This window comes from Orcinus orca, chromosome 3, assembly GCF_937001465.1.
Source record: "Orcinus orca chromosome 3, mOrcOrc1.1, whole genome shotgun sequence".
Lineage (NCBI taxonomy): Eukaryota > Metazoa > Chordata > Mammalia > Artiodactyla > Delphinidae > Orcinus > Orcinus orca.
The window spans coordinates 170,602,619-170,608,618 of record NC_064561.1 but is presented as its reverse complement, the minus strand read 5'-3'; the positions used below and the strand labels follow the sequence as shown (position 1 = coordinate 170,608,618).

At 48.1% G+C, this 6,000-nt stretch overlaps 1 protein-coding gene across 1 annotated transcript in view; it reads left to right on the top strand.

Annotated features, from left to right (window-relative positions):
- Positions 1-517: 517 nt before the first annotated feature.
- BASP1 (brain abundant membrane attached signal protein 1) overlaps positions 518-6,000 on the top strand; it is a 53,256-nt gene continuing 47,773 nt past the window's right edge. The window contains exon 1 of the mRNA XM_004274474.3: positions 518-738. The gene's annotated coding sequence lies outside the window, so the exon portion shown is untranslated. The remainder of the gene's footprint in view (positions 739-6,000) is intronic.

Below are 6,000 nucleotides of genomic sequence, written 5' to 3'. Positions count from 1 at the left end.
CTCGAGGCAGCCCCTGGAGTCTGAACGAGAGCCCGGGCACTTCTTATCCAACCGTTCCAAATAGAGGGAGAGAAAGAAAGTGAGAGAGAGAGAGAGAGAGATTGAGAAAAACAGAGAGTAGTGCCCACGGACATCTCCGGCGCCGCGGGGAAGGGGAGGCGACAGAGGTGGGGAGCAGGGGACGGGAGAAGAGGGGAGGGGAGGTGAGGAGGGAGTGGGAAACCGGCGTTCAGATATGATGTAGAGAGGCAGGAGGGGCACAGGGATGGAGGGAAGGGGAGGAAAGGAGGGGATCAGCCGTTTAGAGGAGAAGGGAGGTGGGGGTAACCGGGATGGAGGGGATTTGAAGGGAGACGGGCGGGGCCCCAGCGCGGCGGGTAACTCAGGGGAGGCGGGAGGGGCACCGGGATGGAGGCGAAGGGAGGGGAGCGAGGTGGGCGGGGTGAGCGGGAGGGAGGCTGGGCGGGAGGACGCGCCGGGGGAGGGCGCTGGGCAGGAAGGGGAGGGGGAGCGCGAGCGCGAGAAATGCAGAGGCTGCAGCGGCGGCGGCGGCAGCAGTAGCGGCAGCGGCGACGGCGGCGGCGGCAGCGCTCCAACTCGCTCCTCGCTCCGGGCTCCGCCGTCGAGCCGGGGAGAGAGCCACCGCCAGCGGCCAGGCACCCGGCCGGACGACGCCAGCGACCCGGGCCCCTCCGCGGCACCGCGCTCACCCAGGGGCGGCACAGGCACCCAGATCCGGTAAGGAGGCGCGCCCCGGTGGCCCAGCTGCCGCCGCGGACCGGGGTTGCAGGCCACCGGGGGCCTCCGTTCCCGACTCTGCCCCCGCCCCACCCCCGAGGCCCTTTGTTCTCTCTCGGCGCCGCAGCCCGGGGCGGGGAGGGAGTGGTGCGGTCCCCACTAGACGGCGCGGGTCGTGCGGTCCCCCTCCGTGAGGCCTCCGTCGCGCTTCGGGCATCTGGGGTGATGGGGGGCCCCGAGGTGGGTGGTTTCGACCGCTCGCAGGGCGGGGAGGATGGGGGGTTGGTGAGCCTGATAAACGGAGTTGGGGGTGGGCGGTGGGAGGGAAGCTGCTAGTTAAGGAGGAAATTGCCAAATGTGAAACCCTTTAAATGAATTGCGTCCCGAAGAGACGGTTTTGGGAGGCCGAGGGGAGAGTATCTGCCACTGGCCCTGTCCAGAGCCGGGAAGAAAGCGCTTGGTGCGAGGGGCGCAGCAGCAGAAGATGGAGGGTGGGGTGCGGTGGGGCGGGGGGGAGGGAGGGGAGAAGGAATACGGGGAATCTGGTGTGATCCGAAGGGAGGAGGCGGCTTTTGGGTTCAGCAGATGGGTTTCCTTGACCTGTGGGACTCCTGAATCTTGGCTTCGGGTGGCCAAGGAAACGCGAGGTTCACACCACAACGTGCCTCCAGAAGCACAGCTGAGCAGATCAGAGCCCCAGCCTCGGTCGTGGCTGAACTGCCTTCCCATGAACCCGTGGGCTACATCTGAGTATTTTATGTTTTCGAGTATTCGGTTCGGAGAATGCGCCGAGTGCCTCCTGTCGCGGGCCCGGCCGGGAGGGTGTGAGCTTGAACCTGACAGCGCGCGGCCCCTGACCGCCCAGCCCGGCTGTGAGCGAAGGTTTGGGGTTTAGCAGGTTTTGCTGAAAGCGCTAACACTGAAAGCCGACTCTCGGCCCTTGTTCGCCCTCCTCGCCCAATCGCCCCCGCCTACCCGCCCCCCACCCCAAGAATAAAAATTGCAGAATCCCTGGGTCCGCGCGCACACACACAAAGCGTGGCTACAAACCGCATTCTTTCATGAATATTCATCGAACGCTTGGCTGGCCTCCTGATCTGCTTCCTCGGAGACATGTCCGCCTTGAAACGGACTCAGTGAACAGTCTTTGCCTGTGTAATTTTCACTCTGCTTAAATTAGCACAGCGCACACGGCTGCATTTTTAGTACCTTGACCAGGATTGACACCACACCTCGGTCTGCCGCGAGGCCACTAGCACATCTGTGGCGGGTTAAAAATCAAACACTAGTCTAGAGGTGGTCTTCCTGCAATAGGGGTGTGGATCAGCCTCCCAGGGATTACAGCCGGGGCCAGCAGATCCTCAGTACTGCGGGCAAAATGAATGAATCGGGACTGTAATTACCTATTCCTTTGTCTTGGCCTGGCGCATGCGCCGGAGAACAGGGAGTGGAGGGCCCAGGCAGCCCTATCTGATCTTTCCATCACCCACCCCCCCACTCCCTTCCCAAGCCCAGGAACAAAGGCGTTTGCCCTAAACGTTGCGTGAAACCGCTGGATACAGATGACAGTTTTTTCCCCCCCTTGTGTGTGTATTTCTTCTTTTCCAGGCTATCTCATCTCTTGCTTTCTTAGCGATTTCAATTGATGAAAAATAAGATTAGCCTTGACGATGAGGGCAAACTGGGGATTAAATATTTTTGTAACCGAACACTGCTGTTTTCCTTTCTCGTGCTGTTCATTATTCTCTTTCCTGTAACGTATTGCGCTGCAGTGATGGTGGCTGTCTTCATGTGCATCAATTAACCGTTTGTCTGACAGATTTTTGCTGCTGGCCATTTGATTAAGGGACCTTGGTCTCAGAAATGACAGTGGGCATTGCCCCTAGTGTCACTCCTTGGGAAAAATTAAGACATTTTGGCGTTTATACGAACAAGATGGCCTACAAAACCCAGAGCTGAGAAAAAGGGTTGTCAGGATCCTAACGCTGTCTGTTTTCTCTTGATTCCTAGTACCTCATTGTTTCATTAGGAATCCCAAAGAGGAACCCCATGGAGATGGAAATCCACTGATAGGAGAGGAAGAAGCAGCTGGGGCTGCTGGGGTGAAGATGGTTGATTAAATTCTTCATTTTTCTGTGTCTAACAGAAGCCATGAGCCATCCTCTCTCTCTCTCTCTCTCTCTCTCTCTCTCTCTCTCTCTCTCTCTCTCTCTCTCTCTCTCACACACACACACACACACACACACACACACACACACACACACACACACTTGATGGTTGATGACTGATTTTTTTTCCAGTGATGCAGTAAACAGATTATGGCCTCTTTTTGGGCTAGTTTGTTCTACCAACTAAAAGGAGACTTACTGTGTGTATAAAAAGGAGCTAAATATTAATAATATTTTCACAATGGTACGTTATGCTTGAGAGAATTTTATGCCTAAGTATTCTCGGTACACCCTGGCAAGACAACACGTGGCAGGAAAATGGAAATCGTCTCTTTTGTTCCTTTTAATAAAACTTGATATTGATCAAGTTTACTGTATCAGGACCTTTATTTGGTAGGGTGACTGCCTGCTACCCTCTCTACTCCTTAGTATTGAGTGTTTTTTTTTTTTTTTATGGTTTAGAGGGCTAGATGTAGGGTTTTTTTGTTGTTTTTTTTCTTTTCCTTTAGGTTATGTTTTTGAGATGAGTCAATATAGACCACATGCAATAGCATATATATGCCAATATGTCCTCAATTCAATGAATCTTAGGTTTTTGAGGAAGATAATTCTTAAATTGAATTATAAATGATCAGTTACCTTTTTTTTTTTATCCAGCTAGCTTTCTGGCAAGCTTTAACAGGTAGAGAAAGGGAGTTGGGCCTTTTGACAAAATGCGCCAACAATGACTACACAGTATTATCAGTGGCGCCAGTGGCGCATCTCTCCTTAACTGGTGCTCACACTGTGATTATGTGGGCACAGGAGGACCTTTCCTCCCCACAGACCACCCTAATTTGAACATCTAATTTGAACCGAAGAGCCCTATGGGCTTTGGCTCCCTCTCTTTGGAGGCATCGTTACATCTTCCTGGATTTACTAGACCAAACCATATTATAATCTAAGATGTGACATATTCTGTCTCTTTAATTTTTGTCTTTTTTAAAAAAAATTCACATTACCAACAATTTTAAACCATTTTCATTCCGTGGTCAAGATAAGTGGAGTATGAAAAACTTAGGTTTGGAGGAGATTCGGTCACTGTACAGTGGATGTCTGCAATAGTCACTGTAGTTTTGTAAAAAAATGGCAAAATCCAAAACCATTTTTAAAGCAAGTAAGGTGCCGTGTATATACTCATACACAATTTATACGTATATACTCATGTTACGAAATAAAATTTTATTAATGATATGAAACTAAACTAGTTGGTGTAGGATATCATTTTACAGTGCTTCATAATGGTCTTCGGAAAGTAATCAATTTTCTGTTTTTCTCAGTATGTATATAGACGGGAGAACCTAACTAGTCTACTGAGATGCTCATTTCCAATTTTTACCCATGTACCCCTGAAACAAATGGGTTGCATTGAGCATCTGAAATTAACCTGTTCATTTATGGGCTTAAACATTCACATAAAGCCCTTTAAAAGCTGTAATAAACAATGCTTCCTAAATAAAAGATTTATAATAAAGTTGCTTTGCCTTATTTTTGTTATCATTTGTAAAATTTTGTTCTGAAAAATATTCAGAAAAGGCGTGCTAACTATTTGTCCAAAGCAATTGCCTTTGGTGTCTGCTTCTGTTGCGAGCGATGCTCTGGTTTGCTTAGGTCTTTATCTTTCTAATAGGTAGTTTTTACCTACTCATTTTACACCCTGTTTATCAAAAGATTAACATCTTCTTAATGATTGTTTTAGCTGGTAAACTGGAAACCAGGTAACTGCTAAGGGAAAACCGAGCATGTGTATGGGTTGAAGTTCTGGGGGTGGGGGGAATGGGTGCGGAATCTGTCGTTTTATCAAGTTTTCTCAACTCACTGAATCCTTTGCATTTATTCTGCCTCTTAAGACTTTGGATAATACAATGCAGTGTGAACTTTACAGCTTAATTCTGGTGGATTAGTATCAGGAAATAACTGAGCTTGTGCACAGCCAGAATGTTTATTAAAGAGCAAATACTGTTGATGGAGAGGTTTCCTAGGATGTAGTTAGTGGAAAAGAGAGTCAGTTTGAAAAATCTCTAGGCACTGGCTCGGCCACTTTGGCCAAATTACTTCAAACCTCTTTGAATTTCACTTTATTCAATTGTATAATTGGAGTAATAATTCCTAATTTTAGGCTATAATGAGGACCACACATAATGTCTGAAAAGTGCATAAGTACAGTGGCTGGCTCTTAGGGGCCGGCCTAACCTCTCAGTCTGCATTTTCAGCACAGTCATCAGTGTGATTGACATCGGTAACTAATTTCTGTATATTGAGCTGTATTTTTGTTTCCACGCTGATTAAGACCTGAGGGTTTCGGTGTATTCAGTCAGAAATAGGATATTTCAAACCTCATGTAGATATTTGAAATTCTGTGAGATGCTGTATGGGAATTTGCCCCAAAGTGGATTGAATGAAGCTAGGATGGCCACCCTCACTGAATTTACCATGGCTGCTTATGTAACTCAAGAGATGGCATTTAAGTTCTTTTGAGAAAATACAGGGGTAGTCTTAAAACCACAGAAGTTCCCAGCCTGCCAAAGGAAGGTTTTTTTAAATGCCATTCCCTCCGCTGCTATTAAGACAGACATCTAGGTAAGTGCCGTGTGAGAAAAAATGTCCAGGAAACCTTATCAAAAGTAAAAGGTAATCATTTAGGGAATCAAATTCTTACCAGGATATAGTGAAATTGTAATTTTGAAAAGACACAAGCCTAAGAAGCAATGAGGTTAGACCACAGCCTTTTTTTCCCTCTGGAACTCAGCAATGGGATGAGATGGATGCAGAGTCTCAGAGTGTGTTTTCCCTCTTCTGCACCCTGAGGGTTTAAGTAACTTTAAAAACCAGGCTTTCCAAAGGCAGTAGAAGTTTTGAACAAAAACAAGGAAAGCAGAGATTTTTTTGACTAGCGAAGGCAGTCAGTGAGGGAAGGTTGTGCTCGAGCATGCTTCGAAGTCTAGGAATAAATTCCTGAAAGCTTTAGAGACTTAGAAATGGAAGTCATCTGCAAGCACAACAGGGAACCAGGTCATAAGGAAACGTTTCAAGATAATATAAGAAAATGGTGTTC